This window comes from Urocitellus parryii, unplaced genomic scaffold, assembly GCF_045843805.1.
Source record: "Urocitellus parryii isolate mUroPar1 unplaced genomic scaffold, mUroPar1.hap1 Scaffold_61, whole genome shotgun sequence".
Lineage (NCBI taxonomy): Eukaryota > Metazoa > Chordata > Mammalia > Rodentia > Sciuridae > Urocitellus > Urocitellus parryii.
Window position 1 is genome coordinate 2982382 of NW_027554109.1, and position 24091 is coordinate 3006472.

The window sequence follows — 24091 nt, forward strand, 5'->3', positions numbered from 1 at the left end:
TGTCTTATCTGGAGCTTGGCCCCAAACAAAGAAAGGCACCTTGAGTTATTCACTGAGTGGGCTTTGCTAGGTTTCCTTTCCATTGGTAGTGTGTCCCATCACTAGGCACAGCTAAATTCTAGAATCATACATTTCAGGAACAAGGAAACCATAAGCAAATGTGGACATGTTTAGGTAGCTTGGAGCAAAAATCATGTCGTGTGATGTAGAAGAAACAAGTGACCATATCTTTTTTTCAGGTATAGTGATTAAAATATGTTCAAACTAACAGGACTTCTGTCCCTGTAATGATATCCTATCAGATGCTGAAGATTAACCAAAAGCATAGAAACATGTGATAGGGAGACTCTCTTGATGTTATTGACCCATGGTTATAGCCTACTGTGAATCAACCAATGTTCAGGCTTAAGTCATTTTATCAGAGGGAAGATTCAACTTTCACTAACCAAGATAGCATCCAAAAACATAGCTTTTTCCTCATATATAAGTAAAAGCATATTTCGGGCATAAGGTGGAAGAAATATATCAAAGTGATAAAAAGTCCAGTGTTGCTGACAACTCTAATGGGTCTGGATAAAAGTTTATGTTCACATCTTGTCAATGGTGTTACTTCTTTCCTTGGTTGTCCAAATTGACCTTGATCAAACTCCTTATTAGCCCATAAAAAAATCTCAGCAAGTAACATTTCTTCCCATACCTTTATTCATCCACTATATAGCTATTGTAAATCAGTGAAACTATTTTGCAATAAATTCAGAAGATACGTATATCCTTTTCTAACCAGTTCTCTATCTCAATTCCTTTAGGAATAACTAGCAGCACCTATGTTCCCAATGGAACCTGGAGGAAATTGACAATAATTTTGAGGAAATAGGTCCTTCATGTTATTAGATTGGTTTTATATCCATCAATCAATTATTCAATAAATGTTTTGAACACTCACCAGCATTGTGTTCCACAGATACATGGTGATGTATCTGTGGAAAACAGACAAACATTGTTTTTTTAAAAAATATTCTTGAATTTCTTTATAAAATTTGCATTGTTGTTAGGATAAATAAACCAAGTTAATGATTGCTTAGCATAGTTATATTCTTCAGCTATTATTTTCACTATACTTAGTATCCCAAAATAATGATAGTTAATCTCATTAAATAGTGGCTAATTAACAAGATTTCAAGTTGGTGCATTTCTGGGAAGCCCCTTGGAATATAAAACAATTAACAAACAGAGGTCCAATATTCCCATTTGACAAGACATAATTATTTGCCTTAATGAAATTAATATTTTCAAAATTATTATGGGGATAAGTTTGTTAAACTGGTGCTTCAAGGAATTTCAGGTTTCTTGTAGTGCTTGTAAAATCAATTCTTTTATATTATTCAGGGTATGGAAGCAAGTGCAAATTTAGAATTTTATTTTTGTCAGGGTAACCAAATTTTGAAAAGCTAAGCTTTGTTTCTTTCTTCTGACTTATAAACTCAGAGTCATGAATTATCATCCCAAATAAGTATAAAATACCAAATTTTTACCTCCAACTCGTAGATTTGGGCAAATAATAATTTGAAAAATTAAAGAAACTTGTTTAATGCAATGAACTCAGGGGTGTGCTTCTACTGAACTACACCCTCAGCCATTTTTGTTTTGTGAGACAGGGCCTCACTGAATTGCCCAAGTTGGCCTGGAGCATGCAATCTTCCTACCTGAGACTCTGCAGTCACTGAGATTACAGGCCAGCATGATACTAATGGAGCTTACATGGAGTTTATGGAAAGGTAAGAATAATGCATATGTGTGTATCTTATACATAAATATGCTTAGTCTGAAACATATCTGTGTGCATAAACTGAGTGTGTGTATGTGTATATTATGGTGGTGCTAGGTGCTCTGAAGTCAGTGAAGGCTATAATGCAGTGGGCAGGGATGGCCTCTCTGATAAGGTAACAAATGAACAAAGATAAAAGAAGTGAGAAAAGGGACCATTTGAATAGATTTACAAAGACAATAAAAGCAGCAGAAACTCCCTCAAAAAATTAGACACCCACTTGGAGTTATAGGACTGAAATCTACATTAAACCCAGGGAGAAAAAATCCCAAGTTAAGAATATTATATACAAGATTGAGCAAATTATGGGCATCACAGATGTGGCATAATGAATCCTATGATTATGTATATTTACAATATACCAATTTTAAAAAGTTATAATCTAAGTTGAGTGTGGTGGTGCATGACTATAATCCCAATGACTCAGAGTGAGGCAGGAAGATCTGGAGATCAAAGCCTTCTTCAGCAGCTTAGTAAGGCCCTAACCAACCTAGTGAGAACCTGACTCCATATAAAAAATAAAAATTCTGGAAATGTAGCTCAGGGTTAGAGTGTCCCTGGGTTCAATGCCCAGTACCCAAAACCAAAAATAAAATAATAATAATTAAAATATAAACAAAAAGAGAACATCTAAAAGAAACCCAAAAGAACATTATGCATCAAAGACCAATAATCAGATTAACAGAAGATTTAACAACTGCTGCAGACACAAGCAGATAAAAAAGATTTCCAAAGGACTGAACAACAACAACAACCTGTCATCCTAGAGATTTATGACTAGTTAAACTATAACTAGAGTAGGGGCAGGAAAGGACAGCTTTTTCCCTGAAAAAAACTATTAAGCAGTTATTAAACAATGTCCTTCTGGACACACATTTTGGTGCATACCAGTAATCCAAGCAGCTCTGGAGGCTGATAGCAGAGGATTGCAAGTTCAAGGACAGTCTCAGCAACTTAGTGAGGCTTTAAGGAATTCAGGGAGATGCTGTCTATAAGTAAAATATAAAAAAGGGCTTGGGATGTGGCACCCCTGGATTCAGTCCCCAGTACAAAAAATAATACATATGAATAAAGCAAAATGACCCAAGAGAAAAGGTATGATTTAAAGGAGGAATGATTCACACAACACAATTGAAAAAGATCTTTATCATTGTGGAATTAGAACATAAATAAATGAAGAAACAAAATGGAGTCAGGTGACAACAATGCTCTGAGAAGAGCAAGGTGACAGGTGTGTCAGAGCAACCTGGAGGGGAAGGGCCCTGCTTTGGACAGGGCAAGTTTTCTTTCTCAACATCAGAACAACTGAACTTCTGAGCCAGAACAGTCAGTCCTTAGGGTGGGAGCTGACCTGGGCATGAAAGGATGTAGACAACACCCGCCCTTTTAACAACCAGAAGTGTCTCTAAACAATATCACAGGCCCTTAGGCCCTCTTCTGAGGGCCCTAGAAAGAGGTGCCCAAGAAGGCAGGGGCTGGCCTGGGATGCCAGGAGGTGCAGATAGGGACCCACCTCCAAGCTTGCCCCAGCGTGTCCAGGCACAATCTTGAGGGGGCCATCCAATTACAAGTATCCAACAGGATCTCAAAGTTTCTCATCTGTTTCTGGGCTGGAAAGGGGACTGATGTGATTTTTGAGCAGCTCCAGGGGGTACACCAGGTCCCTCTCTGCTGCCTTGATACCTTTTTCCAGATTTTCCTGAAGCCGCTGACACAGCGACCAAACCAGAAGAACCAGTAACACCAGGCACAGAGCCCCCAGGGCAACCACATCAGCCACATCAGCCACAGGTATTCCATGGGGGCCTGAACCTCCAGGATCACTGAGGGGCCCACTATCACAGTCACCAGGTACCCTCAATAGCCAGCCATGTCCCCTGCTCCTCTGAAAAGCAGTGATAGGCCCCAGCATGGTGATATTGGGCAGCCATCACCACCAGGGCCTGGAGACGGGCATCATAGCAGACAGAGCCTGGCTGGTCTGCAGGTAGGTCCTGGCCCTCAAAGATCCAGCGGGCATAGGCCAACTTGGAGGAGAGGCAACAGGGCAGTTCCAAGTCTGTGCCCACTACCATTGTGATGTTTTTCAGCATTTGCCTGACTGTAGCAACAGATAGGGAAGGTAGCAGAGTCAGTGCAAGAGACCAAGGGCCAGGGAGGTGTGATGTAGAAAATCCACCTGAGGATCACAGACCATCTGGAGGGGAGGGGGCCACAAAAAAGCTCACATTTCTTAGTGCCATGAAGGTCACAAATGCCTATGGTGGCTGAGATCCCCATGTTCTGAACAAGCAGAGATCTTGCAGAGGAAAGGAGTATCAGAAGCTTGGCTCCAACCACTGTATCCACCCACCTTCCTGGTCCCAGCCCTTGCAGAACCCAGCTCACCCAGAGTGGCTGGCCACAGACAAACAGTGACTAGTGTTGATGCTCCAGGCACAGTAGGAGTCCTGCGCAAGGACATAGTCTGCACAGATGTGGTACTTCATAGAGTCTGCCAGGGGCAGCTGGACCAGCTGAGAGCAGGAGCCAGCAAAGAGCAGCATCTGTGGGAGAAGAGGAGTGAAAGGGTTGGTGGGGCCACATGCATCCCAGGGCTACTCAGACTCCAAGGAGCACAAGCAGGAGAGGTGCCCACATGAGGAAGAGGCAAAGGAAGCTGCAAGGTCTCAAGAAAACAAAGGTCTCAAAAAAGCAAATTGAGAGCACACTTACAGCATCTTCAGTAAGTCTGAAGTTTGTGTGCATCTGTTGGGCTGCAGTGATGAGATGAATCCTCTTTGTTAATACATGACTTGTAACTTGAAGCCTCCCCAGTCTCTGGATTATAAAGCAGGTTGCTCTGTGGGCAGCCTTTCAGCCAGAGAACATGTGGAACAGAGCAAGGGCTAATCCTGGGAATGCAAAGAGCACACTGGAATTTTTTTTTTCCTTTCCCTTTTACTTTAGGGAATGGCTGTGTCAAAACCTGATTGATTCCATAAAGCCTTGCAAGTAAGGGCTGCTAGAAATGAGAGCACACTGAAGTATGTCAGCAGAAGAGGAACAAGGAGCTGCTCTTGTAACACGCACTTTAGTACCTTGACCCCTCTCCTAAAAAAATATAGTTTCCAGTCAGGCGTGGTTGTGCACACCTGTAATTCTAGTGGCTCTAAAGGCTGAGGCAGGAGGATTGCAAGTTCAAAGACAGCCTCAGCAAAAGCAAGGTCCTAAGCAACTCAGTGAGACCCTGTTTCTAAATAAAATATGAAAAAGGTCTGGGGATGAGGGTCAGTGCTTAAGTGTCCCTGGGTTCAATTCCCTGTAAAGGGGAGATTTTTTATGTATGCTAATTATACAGAATAGTGGGTTTTGTTGTGGTATATTTGAAAGTGCATATATGATAACTGCAGCATAGACAAAGGGGTCAGAGGAAGAGATGAAAGGATGCAACGGGAGGGTACCCTGAATGAAACTTATCAATCAGATTATCATGAATCCTATAAAGAAAGAAACTTTCAAGCCTGCCACAGAACTAAGACTCCGTCTACCACCAACAGATGGAGCTAGGGGCGGGGCTTATGTCATGTCCTTTTGGCTTGGAAACAAATATTTCATAACACCTTTTCAGAACCTAACACATAAATTGAGACTGAAATAGAAGACAGGAACTTATTATACTTGATCATGACCTGTTGGCATATTACTTAAGATCTATTGATTCCCTTCTTCTATAATTCCACAGTCATAAAGAAAATTAGAATCATTTTGTTAAAAGCTTGAATGCTAGGTAGTGCTTGCCCTGGAGAAAATGTACCAGTAGTCTGTGCCTCAGAGGAGTGGAGTGGAGTTACAGCTACAAACCTGTTTTCTCTAATATCCATTTCTAGTAAATTGTTTTCACACTATCTGAGCATCTCTTAATTAATTGGTAAAATGAATTTCTGAGCATAATTGTACTGTGGTTTGATAAGCCAGAAAAATCCCCTCCTATTCACCCCTCACAAATACTCTGGTTAGCATTTTTACAAGGATTCTCCCCTCTCTAAAGTTGAAGAATGATTGTTGTTTTTTATTTTATCAATCCACATACTTTAAACAAGTTTTTTCTGTTTTGTTTTTTTTACCTGAAATTGAACCCAATTGCATTTAACCACTGAGCTATATCCCCAGCCCTTTTTCTATTTTATTTAGAGACAGGGTCTCACTAAGTTGCGGAGGCTGGCTTTGAACTTACAATCAACTTACCTCAGCCTTCAGAGCTGCTGGGATTACAGGTGTGCACCACTGCACCCAGCTAAACATAACTTTTAATTCCACTTCTACACATGAGTGTATAAAGTCAATGTGACGTCAACTGACGTAACCTGCAGATTAGCCACAGAATGGTAAAAACAAAGAGTGGTGTCTATCTAAGCAAATGGTTAGACAGGTCATCACTTTTCACAGTTTGTCCTTGATTAGCATATACAGTTTCAGCAAGAATTTTCAGTTTCTGATGTAAGTTCTTGCCATGAATTTTTATTGGGGGGGGGACAGGGATAGGAGCTGGGATTTTCACACTAAAGCCTGCTGTCTATTTTGTAGATAATCCCCAGTTTTTTTCTTTTGCATTTGACTGTGCAGATGACAAAAACATTTTGTGAATTGGAAAGTATGATCACATTCCCCCTCAGGTTACATTGAGGCACAGATTCCTAGTGAATCTAGTTTATGCCTGCACTTTTTGGGGGAGGTGAGGTATTTTTTCTCTGAAGAATGCTGCAGCCACTTTTCAAGTGGGAAAAAAAGTCATCTCTAATACATGTGAAATTTTTCACTACCTAAGAGGAAGGGGGTTGGAAAACAGCCTTTCTTTCTTTCTTCCTTCCTTCCTTCCTTTCTTCCTTCCTTCCTTCCTTCCTTCCTTCCTTCCTTCCTTCCTTCCTTCCTTCCTTCCTTCCTTCCTTCCTTCTCTCTCTCTCTCTCTCTCTCTCTCTCTCTCTCTCTCTCTCTCTCTCTCTCTCTCTCTCTTTCTTTGTACCTGGGATTGAACTCAGTGGCACTCAACTACTGAGCCACATCCCAGCCCCGTCTCTTTTGTATTTTATTTAGAGAAAGGTTTTCCCTGACTTTCTTAGGGCCTTGCTAAGTTGTTGAGGCTGGCTTTGAACTTGCTGACTTCCTGCCTCAGGTTCCTGAGCTGCTGGGATTACAGGCATGCCCAGCTAGGGAGCAGTTTTAAGTTACAGAGGCATTTGATCCACTTATTTGTGTGACTTAGGTTCTTACTAGAGACATTTGTAAAAATATTTTTTAAGTTGTAGATGAACTCAATATCATTATCTGGTTTATGTATTTTTATGTGGTGCTGAGGATTGAACCCCAGGGCCTCACTTGTGCTAGGCTATCACTCTACCACTGAGCCACAACTCCAGCCCACAAATTAATTTATTAAAGCTCAGCTTTTCCTCCTGTCAAGTGGAATATTACCAACATACTTCACAGGGTTGCAAAGAGGAGTTAGAAAAAGTGCTTAGAAGAATAGATTCTCTATAATCCTTAGACGTTGTGATAATGTATCATGCACAATTTCAAGTAGCTTACATCAGAAGACACAGCTAAAAAGGGTGAAATGAATATCCCCCAGTGGGAGAAAGTGGTAGTAAAAGCACTTTGACACATTCTGGAGTCCTGATACATTCTTACTCAGTTGAATATCGTGAATGGGGTTCTGTGTGCCCCTCCTAGGGTCCATGATGGTTTTGCTAGGTTTGTATCTAGTAGGAACACAGGTAGAGCAGCAGATGACACAGCCCCAGGGCCAGGCTGTATTTATCCACATTATCTGGGCAGAGACCTGAGGTTCCTGGGAGAGGAAACAAACACTAGCTGATAAAGTTTTGTGGTACTAAGCATGATTCCAGAGAAAGCAATGCTCCCCAGCTAGCTGGTGACAGATTCCTGCTTGTTCTTCCTTTAAGCTAAGAGATGAGCAGAGGTTGATGGGCAGGGAGTGGGGTGAGTTTGATTCTTCCTCATGGCTTTATCTTTGTAAAATAGGTTAGGGAGATTATTATTTGGACCTTCATGATATTTCTGTACCCCATAACGAGCGAGTCTGTGCTAGATAGATTGATGGCACTCCATAAATAGAGATGGCCCCCACCTTATGATGGGTTGACTTAAAATATTTCAACTTTACAGTGATGTGAGAGCAGATATTGGCAACCACTCTGTTTTTTTCACTTTGAGTTCAATATTCAGTGAATTCCATGAGCTTCATCACACTGTATTATAAATTGAGCTCTGTGCTGGGCACAGGGGCGCAGGCCTGCACCTGTAATCCCAGCATCTTGGGATGCTGAAGCAGGAAGATCACAAGTTCGAGTCCAGTTTTACCAACTTGGTGAGGCCCTAAGGAACTCAACACAACCCTGTCTCTAAATAAAATACAAAATAGGGATGGGATGTGGCTCAGTGGTTGAGCGCCCCTGAGTTCAATCCCCAGTACCCCCTCATGACAAAAAGAGGCATGGTGTCAGTGATTTTGCTCTGCAGTAGACTCACACCACTGGAGTTTGTTTAAGGCAAGCTTGGCTGAGATTTGATATTTGGTGGGTTAAGTGCATTGAATGCATTTTCAATACAATGTATTTAACTTCCTGTGGGCATCCCTTTATTGTAGGTTGAAGAGCACGAGTATTGGTTGGTGGGTTGAGGATTGGGGGACAACCTCTAAATGTTTATGTCACCTATAGAAAAGCAAAGAATTGAAATAAACCAGTCTGTGCTTTAGTTACATATTAAAAATTCTTGATGTGCCATATGCTGGTAAACGTATAACAAACTATTACTGTAATGACTGATAACACTCAGTTTGGACATGGGGAGACATGTTAGCATATGACTCTTAGGAGCCAGTATAAACTTATAAACTCACACAACTAATTAATACCACTTGTGTGCTGGGTACTGTGCTAAGTGGTTTAGGTATATTTGTTCATTTAAACATCACTGAAACTTTTTTTTGGTACCAGGGATTGAACCCTGGGGAACTTAACCACAGAGCCACATCCCCAGCTCTTTTTTCTTATAACCACAGAGCCACATCCCCTGCTCTTTTTTTTTATAACCACAGAGCCACATCCCTAGCTCCTTTTTTATATTTTATTTAAAGACAGGGCCTTGATCAGTAAGCAGCTTAAGGCCTCACTAAGTTGCTGAGCTGGCTTTGAACTTGCAATCTTCCTTCCTCAGCCTCCAGAGCTGCTAAGATTACTGGTGTGTGCCACCATGCCTGGCATAGAACCTCTTTTGAAAGGAGAAAACTGAAGTTCATAGAGTTCAAGAAGCTAGCCCAAGGTTATATGAGTTGTAAGTGACAGAATTTCCATAGGGACCCACACAGCCTGGCTTCAGGGTTCATGCTGTGGACTCAACACTATACTGTCACCTCTCAGCAAAATTTCAACATTGCTAATTTGAAGTTTCCTTAAGTTAGAAAAAGTCACACAAGAGCACAGTCTAAATCAGAGCTAACCTTGACTAAATCCTATTGCTCTGTCCCATTTGCAAGCAGGTGCAGCTGTAGGTGGTGGAAATAGGTTCCTTCCTCCCTTTGAGAGTCCAGAATTACCCCTTAAAAGCCATACACTCCTCTTGGCTGTGTCTTCTCTCCCACAGGCATCCCTCATTCCCCAGACTGTGCCAAATATTTAAACTTTGCATAATGGTTAAAATTGTTGGATAATTCAAAGACATATTTTTCCAACTTTTATCATGTAAATGTTAAAATGTACAGAGAAGCTGAGGGAATTGTATAGTGAACAACTATAGAACTACTAAAAATGTGGATTGGGTTGCCATGCTGCTGCTTGCAGGCCCAGCCAGCGTGGAAATGAAGCCTCTGTTTGGAAATGAACTTCTTCTGGAACAAGCCCTGCCCCTTATTTCATGTATTTTTTCTGCCTGCTGTCTTACCACTCAATCAGGGCTGAGTAGTTTCTACAGAGAAGTTTAGGCTCTGCTCCTCCACACAGTAGCAATGTGTGGTTGGTTCAGAAGCACAGAGAGCCCACATTTGGATCCCTAGTTTTAGCAGGTGTTGACATTTAAGTGTCTTAAGTGCACATTTATGTCTCCTTCCCAATCTTACCCTGTCACATCCTACTCCCAGTCTTCTGCTTATTTTATGGTTTTCTCCTTTCATTCACCTTTTGGTTTATTCTGTTCCAACTTCTTTCCTAAATTTATTAGAATTTTTGGTATTTTTTTGTCTTTGTGTGTGTATGTGGGAGTGTATTATGGGTTTTTGTTTTATTTATTTGTTTTATTTTGGTGGCAATAAAAAGATATCCAGAAACAATCACAATAATAGTAAAACAGGAATACTTATGAGTACCAGATGCAAGGCATAGTGAACTATGCCTTACATCAGAGTGAATCTGTCACCCCCTATTTTTTTGTTTATACACTTCAGTGAAGGAAATAGAGATATGTTTGATGTCTTCGATTACATTTTTACCTTCCAGAAAGTAAGATCATTATGGTATTAAAAGAATTTCTTATAAAATCCAGGACATAGAAATGCAAGATTTCTCCTATTCATATTTAAAGCTTGAAAAACATTAAGTGTGCTGTATAACAGAAAGGAAGTTTCAACAGGGTGTTTTTAACCATTTAATTTTTTTTCTTTCTATAATGTATATTGTGGGAAGGGACACTTCAATAATTGCTTTCTAGTCACACATAAAACAATTCTAGCTGTCTTCTATGAGGGAAAATATGTTATATCAAAGGATTTCTTGCCACATTTATAAGGACTTTTCTTGCCCTAAGAATTCCTGCCAAGTATTTCTTGTGGAACAATAAAAACTGTTATCACCTGTTAGGTTTATTTGTTAAGAAGCTAATTATGATGAAATGTTGAAGATAGTTGTGTCTTAAGTGTAGTTTTAAGTTAATTTTTTTTGTAACAGGCATTGAACCCAGGGGCACTTAGGCACTGAACCACATCACATATTCAGCCCATTTTCTACTTTTTATTTGGAGACACGGTCTTGCTAAGTTGCTCAGAGCCTCAATAAGATGCTGAACATGGCTTTGAACTTGCAATAGTCCTGCCTCACCCCAGAATTATTGCAATTTCAGACATGAACCATTGTGCCTGACTGAAATTAATTTTGATGAATCCTTAGGTCTTTTGGAGATCAGAAAGCTAATATATCTTGTCTAGTAAGTCTCTCAATGATCCCTGAGAAAACAATACTCTTTGTTTTAAGATAGCTTTAGAAAATGGAACAGCAATGTTTATTCTTAAATTGCAGTTTTCACAAATGTACCGGGTGAAACAACACAAGTAAAATATCTAGTAATTTTCATAAAGATCCTGAGTTATATTAAAATGCTATATCCACTTTCTCAATAATTAGGAAAAAATTGAGTAAGATGGAATATATTGGTTTTGTATTTTTTTTAGAGAGAGGGTCTCACTGAGTTTCTTAGCGCCTCACTTTTGCTGAGTCTGGCTTTGAACTTTCGATCCTCCTGTCTCAGCCTCTGAAGCTGCTGGGATTACAGGCATGCACCACCATGCTGAGACAGAATATACTGTTTTAAATGAGTTTTAGAACTTCATTTTTTTTTCTTATTAGTGTAAGCATGTGAATCAAAGAGAACACTAGCAACATGGGAATAACAAGTCTGTAGCTGCATTAAACAAATTTTACATTTTAGCAAATTTTTCACTGTAGGCAAATTTCTTTAAATATTCCAAAAATGTTAGACTACAATAGTTTTTGCTGATAGGTGATGAGCCAAGTTTCAGGGTCTTGGTAATATTATGAGTATTTGTCTCCAATTCCTTTCTGGAAAACATCTGATAAGAATCTAACTATTAACCAAATATAGGTATCTATACACATGGCTCATTTGTTTTTCTTGGTCTTATCAAAAATTTTTCTTGAAGATTTTTAAAATTTTGAATATAAATGTTTATTTTGAATATTTTAATTAATGTTCTAACATTTGATATGTTTTTCTCCTCACTTTTCTAATTTATCAGAAATTGTTTCATACTGCTTATGGATATTTTCCCCAGCTTGATAAAATTTTATATATTTGTGGAGCATATTCACCACAATGTAGTAAATTGAATAACTTGATATTTTTATTTCTTTCAAGAATGTATTCTCACCAAACCCTAGAATATTCAGTGGAGCATGGAATAAATTATTTATCACTACCCAATAAAGAGGGAAGGTATAAAAACTATGAGAATGAAAACTTACTTTTTAAGAAGGAATGGAAATTTTTTGGAGAGAGAAAAGGTAAAAAATTTGTCTTAATGAACATAACAAATGAATGATTATTATTTAAAATAAAATCAGGTTATGTTTTTGAATAGTATCTCAGAAGACTCCTCAACTTATGCCATTCCCATTTTGGGGGGTAATACTTTTAATTATATAATTACAATTTTACTATTCAGCATTTTGTATTAAACCAGTAATAATATACCATATTTTCAAATCAAGAATATGTATCAACCTACATATATATGCAAAGTTTACAGGCCATTGTAAAGCTATCTTCAAAATACTTTCAAGAAAATCAACATTCAATCAGTTCTGTCAGCTTTAAAAGTATGATAAACATTTAAACAACAGCAACAAAAAATCAAAACAAGGATCAAAGACTGATTAACCATTTATTTTTTAAAATTAATAATCTCTACATGAATGCAGATTAGATAAAAGTCTGCAAATTATTAATATAATACTGCATTACTCTTCTCTGACAGTTCTTCCATGTGATAAGGAGGTAATTTCCTTCAGAGTATGGGCAAATTGTCCCATGTTTTCAACACACCCCACAGTAATTACACATAGAGACATTGTTCATTCAAATTAAGAAGAAATGGAAGAGCGGCAGTGAGCTTCACTAGAACATTTAAGTTGACAAGAACTATTCATTAATTTTTTTTGGTGGAAGTTTAGGAATCATTGCTTTTTAAATGCTATAAAAATAAGAAAAAGAAAAGTAGCAACTAGTTCCTTCTAGAAAGCACCAATTAAGCGCACTGCTCGTCTGTCATGGATGGCAATTCAATAAAAGCCAAGACTCAAGGTACTCTTGGCACAAGGTTTCCAGAAAATGTATAGTCTGTGTTTCCTGCATGTCTGCATCAAGCCCCCAAAGCAGACAATAGGACTTCATGGGAACACTGGGAATGTTTCTGAGACTAGTCTGCACAAAAGCTAAGTGGAAAACAACCCTTAGTAAGCAGTAGCAAGGTGAGTTTGGGGCAAATGGGGGAGTTGAAAGGCTCAAGCTTATAACTGGAAAATTCTACAGAAAATTAAAGCCACCACACAGCACAGGCAAGGGTGCCTATGAATGAAGTATGGCTTATCATCAACCTTCTCTAATGTTGATAACAGTGTTCTAGTCTGTCTTTTATACACCATGAGTTTCTCTATGCAAGAGGAGCATAATTTTTAGACATTCAGCTCTGGGACTCTTTCTGATGGTTGTTGATTTGAGTGAAAGGCACCTATGAATATTCATTTCTAATTTTAATTCTAGTGGAAGTGGTTTTGGTGTATATTTTAAGGTATTTCAGGCCCATAAGTTAACAGAATCATTCTACCAGAAATGTACTCCTTCATTTTCTATTGAAGGAAGGTCTTCAACTGGACTCCAAGTTAGAATCCTTGAAGATTTGTGTATTTTGTGGTTTCCTGTTGAATGGAGTTTTCTCTTGTTTGTTGCAGAAGGACCTTTCCATGTATCAGACCCAGAAACTTTCTGGTTCACACACATGTCCCCAGTAAGCTTAATCTTGTTGCTATACAATTCTTTTGATGTAATAGCACTAGTCCCCTGGGCATCTGAAGGAATGTGCCTTCAAAAAATCCAAAGTGTCCTCTGACTAATTTAGTGAACTAGTTACATACAGGGGTTTTTAGCAAGAGCCACAGTGACGGTGATTTTAGCTGGAAAATTTAGAAGCCAACCCTAAAAAGCAACTTAGAGAAAAGCATTGTGGTGACCAAAAGTTTTGACCAAGTCCCTAGATGGCTGTGCACTACGAGGGGCCAGAATGTGGCATGAGCCAAGGTGTAAAGAACATCTACTCATTCTGATGCAGGACATAACCATCTGCTGCAGATGGGCATGTGGATTGGCATCCACTGAGATTAATTATGGAGGTCTTGGCCTTTACAAGTTTCACCCTGAGTCACAGCAGTTAAATCCTGGGCACAGCTCAAGTGTTTAGCATTTTCTCAGCATGAAACAGCACATGGAATGGTCCTCCTTCCACCCAGCTCTTAGCCTTTTTTGCCCCAGAGACAAGAATCCACTGCTTTCCTGTGATCTAGTCTCCAGGTTTAAGAAACTGGCAAGATCCTGCCCCCTCAGAGTCTACTGCAGAAAGAATTGCACATAAAGATATGGGCATCTGACTTCTGCCTTAGTTCCCATTAATGTCATGTTTCAATCCAAGGACAATTTATCCTGTCTTGCTCCAACTTTGAAAAAAAGGCAACTCTGTGCATTCAGTCTTCCTCACACATTCAGGTTGTCTTTGAAGAAAAGCATTGCCTGGTGTTGCCTTCCAAAAGGACCTCTGTCCAGGATTCAGACTAGGAGGGGACAGCATGGTTACGATGGACGGATGGTGTTCACTTCTTAGGGAAGTAACCAATGTGGTTGCAAAATATTCTTTAATTACAGAAACCAGGTTTTTTTAGCAGCATATGAACTCTTTCTGTGATCATTGTGCATCACACACCTGGCTGTGCTCCAGGAAGGTTAAAGGAGAAGGCACCCAACAATTAAGTGTTGTCACTGCCAACAACTGTAGCTCAAAAGTAACGATTATCACTGGAATGTCCTCAGTGTGATTACACAGAAATAATAATCCAAATTGGTACAGGAAGACCCTGAAAACTATTGATATTGTAAAGCCACCATAATGTGGGATTGCTCTTTGCAGGGGCAAAGCCCAACAGTGAGTGTGTATGTGTGTGTGTGTGTGTGTGTGTGTGTGTGTGTGTTTTCATACATGGAAGAAAACAAAATTTTACTGACTGGGATACCCAGTAATGCATAGCCTTCTGACACTTTGTTCCCTAAGTAATATCAAAAAGGAAGTTCCTTGGCACAAGCTTCCAGAAAATTTATAGTCTGTATGGCCTGCATGTCTGCATCAGGCCCCCAAAGCAGACAATAGGGCTTCATGGGAACACTGGCAATGCTTCTGAGACTAGTCTGCACAAAAACTAAGTGGAAAACAACCCTGAGTAAGAAGTAGCAATCGTCTTCCAACTTAGAAACCAGTTCTGCCTCCTAAGTTTTCTAAAGTATTCATAAAAGTTCCCTGGCAAGTTTATAGTGCCCAATGTACTACTTGGTGTTACAATATGAAACAGTGTTTAAATGTCATTTTCAAAAGTTCTCTCTTGTAAAGCAGACTTTTGTGGAAGGCAATCAGTTGAGTACTTCACATAGTGAAATTCACAACAATATTTCAAAGAGAAAAGGCAGAATGGTTGAATGGAATAGTATCTCATTTGTAAAGATCCATGGCAGGAGCATCTGCTGAGGTCACAGTGTAAATAAAAAACAAGCACATCAAAATCCCTCATTAGTTACACTTCTGAGGGCCAGCAGTGAATATGATTATCAGCAGAAGGACAAAATGCACCACACAGACTGGCCAACACTCTGGATGGTGAGATGTGTGCAACTTTCACCTGAAAGTAAGTTGATAACAGTGTTTTTGTGGTTTAACTCAGACAAAAGCGAGTCAGGCCCTTCATGTCACTGCTCAAACCTCAGACTCTGGGTTACTGAAACTCTAGTGGATCTTTTCTTGTTCAGATAAATTTCTAAGGGGGAAAGCATCTAAAGCATCTGAAATTTTGTTTTGTTCTGAAAGAAATTTTTATATATCTCGTCAGAGTTTTCTATTCCCAGATTCTTTCTTCATTTCTGATCACAACTTTTTATTTAATGCAACAATATTTGTCCTTGTTATAGAGGGACTCTTAAAACTGCTTTTCCTCAAAGCAGATTATTTGGTTGTTTAAGTTACATTCAGATGTTTTAAAACTGTGAAGTGTGTGATAAAGGATTACTATGGGTGATATAATGTTAGATTTTTACCATATTCAGCTTTTCAAGGCCCCAATTCTATCACCTTGTGGCACTCGATTTATTATGTCCCCATCACTACCTTGTTCAGGTTTCTGATTGTCTTGATTTTTCACACTGCTTATTGAAATCCCACCTAGAGAAGTCTGGTGAAGATTGATGCTGCTTGTTGTGCTCCATTCTTCTGCCTCCTTAACTTTTGCTGAATATGGTCCCTGTCCAGCCAGACACTGGTTTGTTTCATGATCAAAACCTTCTGATGAGGCCTGATCTCTGAGCTGGGTCTACAGATTTGGACCCAGGAAGTAGTCTCAGCTGCTCTCCTCCCATAATGCTTTATGATGTGGTCTCTTTGAGTGGACATTAGATCAGGGCAGACTTTACAGTGCATGGAAATGGCACCTTTCACATTTTCATACATACCCAGAAATTATTTTACAATGCCATCCATTGGGGTTCTATCATTCACAAGGAAAAAACCATGGTGATCAAAGAGTTTAGCCACATATATCCTTTTATTCAGAAAAATACCTATAGTAACATTTTGAGTCTTACTATCAGGAGAATGTTGTGTATCTTGCATAAATTCTGCAGAAGTTGGTCTGATATTTTCCAGTTTAAATCTCCATTTTTTGCTATTTCATAGTGTTTGTATTAATCAATGTCAAATGTGTTGAAATTTAAGAAGCCATAATGTGCTGCCTTCTTCATTATATGAGAACAGTCAAGAAAGTAATATAAAAGTTGAAACTTCCATAGTGATATAAAAGTTGAAAGGATTAGAGGATGTATTTCCGTAGATTAATATTCTATGTGCATTTTCTGGACTTCTCTCAAATATAGAACCATATCCCATATGACAAAGAAAGCAGCAGTAGCTTTTTTCTGATCAGAGCTAGTAAAATGAATAATTCTCCTCCTTATTCTTATAATGCAGTTGAATTTCTTATTTTTGTTTCAAGATTATCTGTAAACCATTTCTGGATTGAATAGTTTGAAATCTGCATAGAAGTCCTCATGTTCAAGTTTATTGCCTATGAGGAAAATATGTCTATTTGATGCACTTTTTTGGTCTGCTGTAGAAAATGGCAAAGTGATGGCAATTAGTAATGTCCAGGTGTATATCATTGTGAAGGTAATGCACGTTCTGCAATATGGAGCCATGGCTGTTACTCTTCTTCACACTCAGGAATTTCAATCAACAGTGCCACGAACAGGGGCATGCAGTGGCCCAACTCATTTGCCTATCCATCCTCCACTTCATGGACTTATCCATGGCCCCAAATAGAGTAACAGCCATGGACCCATGTGTATGCATGCCCAGGAGGCCTATACCAGCCACAAGCGGGTGCTATTGGGCGAGTGTGAGATGCTTCTGTGGGGACATGGGTTGCCAGCTGAGCCCAGGGAAGCAGCTCAATGTATGCCAGTCCCTTTTGAGGACATATCTTTGTTGTTAAATATATCTCCAAAATATTTTTGGAATTATGCATTTCCTCTAAATAAATGAGAGTATTTGGTATTGAGCCTAGTCCATGCTTCAGATAGTTACTGGAATAATTGGAAATGTATCATGAAGTAAATATTCACTTAAATATTTCCCTAGACAAGTGAAAAAAATGAAAAGAACATTTTTGACTGTGATCAATCTGATTCTTATTGACAAAAGTGCTGCAATAATCAAACACTTTCTACTTGTGCCAAAGCAAGGGATTGTAATGAAAGTGGGAAGATTTGTACTTACTTACTATTACTTAATCTCAATTTAGTTATAGATACATGGAAAGACCTCTACATTTACGATAAATGTTCAAGTTCTTTGGACACATCTCTACATTAACTAATTATATTTATTTTTGTGTAAAACAATAAATTATTTGAAATGCATGAAATTTAATTCTTTTTTTAAATACTAGAAAACATCATTGTTATCACTTTAAAAAGGAGGTTTCTGAAAATTATAAAAATGTTAAAGTATTTAATGAATGCTCATTATTCACCCATCCAAGAATTTGTGTTCAAGGAAATAGTTACCAATGTATGGAATATGAATGCAGGCAGCAACAGGACGATTCACTTGAAAATAAGCCAATTTCAAATTAGAGGGAAAACAATGTTAAAGGAATTAAGTTAGTCAGATGTGTGAAGGACAAATTTCAGCATATGTAGTCACCTCTAAAAAAAAAAAAAAAAACCTCAACAAACATGTTAAGTTCCTGAACCAACCTTTTATGTAACATGGACTGTATGAAATATCTTGCTCACATCCCTGTTGTATCCACTAGGTAGAAAAACTATTGACGGAAGAACTTGTCGTATTCCTTTCTACAATCCTACTACTTATTATGGTATAATCTACTAGGTAATTATTTCATATATGTCTCACCAATTAATAAATTAATAATAATAAATATCATTTGTGGAACACACAATTCATATTTGATGGATTTTAACCTATATATGGCTGATTTTAACACATAATTCTCCAACCTAATCAAGTTAACAAAAGGATTTCAAAACAAAGATGAAATACTTTGGAATGTGGATGAAGGTGAATGAAGTTTGAAGGGGTTAGTGGGGAAAGAACAAAAGAAATCATACTTTGGTTCGTTAAGGTTAGAGATATAATAACAACAATAATAATAATATATTGTGTCTGAATTATTCAACCATTTTTCACCATGATGAAAGAGAAAATAAAGAGGAAAAAAAAATAATCATTTCTTTCTTGGAATGAGGACACTAAGACTGAGAGGATAGGTGAGTAAGAGAGTCCCAGAGACTAAATGTCATAGATGTAAGAGCCATGATTTGTACAAGCTTTATGAAAAAAATTACTTAAAATGGATGTGAATATAGCATTTATATAATAGTTTTGATGTATATTATTTTATATTACTTTCATATATTGACAAATGGTTCCTGAAGCATAAAATATTTACATTTTAAAATATATGTTGTTTCTATTTATATCATATATGTCAGCTTATTTCATGCAAATTCATAAGTAGCCAAGTTATAAGTACTCTATATACTACTAAATATGTAGTGGTAGTGAATAAATGCAATGGGTTAACCCTGTTTAGATGTCATGTGAGGAATTAGTATAAAAATTCCAAACAAAATACAAGATAGAATGAAGGAGAATAATCGTAATGTAATAGTAATGTAAACTCTGTGAAGCCCCTCAAATAAGAACATTATCTAATATAAGAACTTATCAATGAATCTCTTGAACTAATGAAAAAATGGATGTCCTCAAAGAGTTATTTGATTTCGAGACTTTAAGTTGACATGATATAGCAGAAAATCAGGGGAAAAAATGAAAATCATGTAACCATTTTTTTTAAAGAATAAGAACTGATCTAGAAAGGTTTTTACATAGCTTGTATTCTTGGAAGTATTTATTTCAAGGACAAAGTCAGCATGTGTATTGTAGCCAAGCGGCTTGGTTGCTTGGGCCCTCAGTGGCAGTAGTTGCTGCAGAATTGGGTTACAGCCTTAACCTAATCAGTGAATTATTTATTCCTTGATGGGGTTGTCTGAGTGGTTGCTGGAGGTAGGTGGGGTTTGGGTTGAGGAAGTGTTTTTTTTTTTTTTTTTTAAAGAGAGAGGGAGAGAGGGAGAGAGAGAGAGAGAGAGAGAGAGAGAGAGAGAGAGAGAGAGAGAATTTTTAATATTTATTTAGTTATGGGTGGACACAACATCTTTGTATGTGGTGCTGAGGATCGAACTCGGGCCGCACGCATGCCAGGTGAGCGTGCTACCACTTGAGCCACATCCCCAGCCCGGAAGTGGTTTGTTGAGGACCTGGCTGTGGGGTCTATATTTTGTATCTGAAGAGTGGAGTTTCTCTCTCTCTGATGATTTCTCATCATGTGAGCTGGTTCACTCTTCCACACTCTTCTGCTATGATGTCCTGCATTAACTTGAATCCCAATGAATGGAGCCTGCTATCTGTGGACTGACACCTCTGAAACTGTTAGCCAGTAAATAACCTTTTGTTCCCTAAAATTGTTCTAGACAGATTGTTTAGTTACAGTAGTGAGAAATTGACTAAAACATGCCTCTAATTCCAGTGGCTCAGGAGGCTGAGGCAGGAGTATTGCAAGTCCGAAGCCAGCTTCACAAACTAGTGAGGTCCAAAGCAAGCTAGTATAGAAACAGTTTCAAATAAAAAATAAAAAGGGCTAGGTATGTGGTTCAGCACCTGAGTTCAATCCCTGGTACACATCCCCCATCCAAAAAAACAAAGAGTATGTCAGATTTGATCATTTCTCTACTCAGAATCTTGCAATGTTGCAATAACTCCTCATGTTACTTACTCATTGTTTAAAGTAGCTATAGAATTTGTAATTCTGTGATGTATTGTTCACTTACTGTTTCTCATTTGTTTTCTGCCAAATTAGCTTCCTTATCGTAAATGAATCAAATTCTTCTGCTTTTCTAACATCATCTGTCACCATGTCTTAGCACTGAATGTGTTCCAATGAGTTCTCTTGTCCTACACCAAAAATAAATGAGGCACCTTCCACCATTCAATAGGCTATACATTTTACTTATTGTGTTTATCTACCTACTTCTATTAAGCATAAACTATTCATCATGTGGACAGTGATTTGTTTTCTGTTAAGTTTACTTCTGTTAAGTTTACCTATCACCTTAGAATAGCATCTTACACAGAGTAGGCACTTGGTAAATTAGCATATATGAATGGATATTTAAAACTCACCTATATTCATGTACACGTACGAGGAGTAATATTTAATCCTTTTAATGTGTCAGGGACTATTTGTTTTACAATTTTAAATCAGATTGCTACTTCTATTTCTTGTACATTAAAAACAGATAATATTTTTGTTAAAGGCATTAACACAAAAATGGTTAATTAGATATCTGCTCTCTTTCCTGCTGCTTTCAACAAGTTTTAATGTGCTACATATATTCAGATTTATATTCTAGATAACATTTATCTTTTAGGGAGACATAATAAATCAAGTTTTCTTCCCCTCAATAGTTGATCTATAAACATATATCTGTACACAACTGAACCAATTAGTTTTCCTTATATTGTGTGATCATAAATACCAATTACTGCAGAGTGCAGTGCTATCATCATTTCTTTCTTTAAGTTGCTAATTTTTTTTCACTATTAAATTTGTTGCAAGCTGCAATTCAGTGTTTGGAGACAGTTTTTAAGACCAGCTCACGAGATACATATCTAGCAGTTTCACAACCTTTGACAGAAATGTTCACAAATTCCTTCTGTAAGGTATGTTTCCATTGATTTCTCCTTAGTAACTGGTGTAAGTGTGATTATAATTTGTTGTGGGATTGTTTATTATTGAGGCACCAAGTCTATAAGTAATGAACTGATAGTTTATATGGATAGAATGTGGGATTTAAAACATAACAAATTTAATATGGTTTAGATTTTGTTATATTAGTAGCTATTCACAGGAATTGATAAAAATCTTGGTAAATACATATCTACCCACCAGCAGATGCCTTGGTTTCCATCCAAAACTCACTACTTTTAGTTGATACTGATTGTTTCTGTCTTCCTATGCATGAGTTCTTCCTAGCCGGGGAGTTCAATGTACATACCGTTTGTGTGAAAGGTAAGAAGAGCTTTGCCATCCATCCTATGTTTTTCCTGTGGACTATTAATCATAAGACTGTCTTATGAAAATAGTACTAAGGATTTCAGGGTGTACCTGCTCCACTATTAAAAGAAATATTTTTATGCAGCAGAGGATGAGAGCAGCAGACCACTGGTTCTTCACTGATACACTCTCTCTATTGCCCATTCTCTCGTCTATAAAGCCAAGCATAGGATAGATGCACTCCACAGGGTGCTCCTGGAACACATTTTTCCAATTTTTCCATCTGAACAGAAAGTATTTCTTTCCAGGTCCATTTCAATGCCATCAGGATTCTGATTGGTCCTGTCTGTTATGTGCCCAGCCCTACGGCTACAGAAAAAGGGAGAAGAGAGTTACATGGGTCCTCCTCCATTTCCACATACTCTTGGAGCTCCTCTGTGTGATCTCTCCAGGAGTGCAGTTGGACATCTTTGTTAGCATAAGGCTTCTAGAGAGTAAGTTCTCTTAAAGTTACACCTAGAGTTAGCACAGTGCTTCTTCTTATATATCCCAGAGACCAAATCACTCAAAGGCCAATGCATTCAGGGAAAGGTGATACATCTTCCTGTTCTTTTTTTTAATATTTAGTTTTTAGTTGTCATTGGACACATTACTATTATTTATTTTTATATGATGCTGAGGATCGAACCCAGGGCCTCGCACATGCTAGGCGAGCATTCTACCACTGAGCTACAACCCCAGTGCCATACTCCAGTTCGTGATGAGAGATATATTTGAAAAATTGTACCCATTTTGGATTTATTATACCTACTCATACTAGAACTAGGAATTTATTTTTCCAGGATTCACTGGAGACTATCTGAGTCCAGACAACATCCGCTTAGGTGTATTGTTTCCAGACTGGCACAGACACGTGGTAGTATGGCCTGGGAGGACAATCAACAGAACTGCTTCCTTTACTCATGTATTGTAGCCATGCAGAGGCAGCTTTTGGATTTCTCTTTCAAGGAGGTTTGCTGCCTAGTACTAAGGAGTGCAGATGGCAGCCTCTAGCTGTCAGCACCATCAGCCTCTGCCTCAGTTGTAGAGAGCTTTTCCCCCAGCATCATGCTTTTTCTGGGCAGCCCACATCCAGTGGTGAGGGAGGCAGGAAGATGATGGCCTGGACACTTTGGTCCAGCCATTTCCATCTAAGTAAGATAATACTTACTAGTGACACTTATTCCAGAACTCTCTACTGGCTTATACAGGCTCTGTCAAGTTATGTTGAAATTTCACTTCTTCTACTGCCAAATACAAATTCTTTTCTCTTCCTTTCATGAGTACAGATCCCCAATGAACAGGTTATACACAGACAGTCACAGACTGTGCTTCCAGAATATGTGGCCCGTGACACACTTCAGCAACTATTTACCCATACCTAGGTAAGCACACATGTATGTGTATATAAACACACACATGTGCATACACACTCAAGGCATGCAATTATACATGTATACATACACACATATAAAATGCATAGCACTTATACACATATATAAAACACTCACAGACATTGGTACACGGGAATATATATATATATATATATATATATATATATATATATATATATATATATATATATATATATATATATAATATATATATATATAGTGTGTGTGTTTGTGTTTATACACATGTGTATATACATATATGCTTGTATGTATTCATGCATACATACATACACACATACACACACACACTCACACATACACACACACACACACACATATTCTCTCTTACTCTTCACAAGAACACTACAAAGTAGATATCATATTACAAAGGCTTTAAGATTCAAAGAAAGTAACCTCCTCAGAGGTAGGTGTGTCACAATTGATTAGACTAAGATAGGTTTCCGAAGTCCCTGACAAATTCTCAATACCATGAAGCCTTAGGGAGTACTACATGTGTTTACATGTGTATGTGTTTACAGGTCTGTGTCTTAGGATTGGGTTATACTACTTAGGAGTAAGTATCTTGCCATACTCACCAGGATTTCCTCCTCCTATGCTAAATATACATTAATTAGTAAGAAATATGAAAGTTATAACCAAAATGAAGTACACATTTAACAAACTTGTGTTCTCTAGAAGTTTGTAATAGACATTAAGTGAGAGAAACCATGCAAATGTAAAAAATGTGGCAAAGTTTTTAATGTTAGGCAAACCCTTATTTTGCCTCAGAGAACTCACACTGGAGAGAAACCATACAAATGTAAAAACTGTGGCAAAGCTTTTAATCAAAGCTCACACCTTACTTAACACCAAAGAATTCATAGTGGAAAGACCCATAGAAATGTAAGGAATGTAGCAAAGCTTTTAATGTTACAGCAACCCCTATTGGATAACAGAGAATTTACACTGGAGAGAAATCATACTAATGCAAAGAATGTGGCAAAACATTCACCATTCAGAAAAGCCTTGTTGTGAAACAGAGAACTCACACTGGAGAAAAGCCATACAAATGTAAAGAATCTGGCAAACATTTTAATCAAATCTCA

At 38.1% G+C, this 24091-nt stretch overlaps 1 pseudogene; it reads right to left on the bottom strand.

The window, feature by feature from the left end:
* Positions 1-3240: 3240 nt before the first annotated feature.
* LOC144252848 (semaphorin-4C-like) overlaps positions 3241-24091 on the bottom strand; it is a 36435-nt pseudogene continuing 15584 nt past the window's right edge.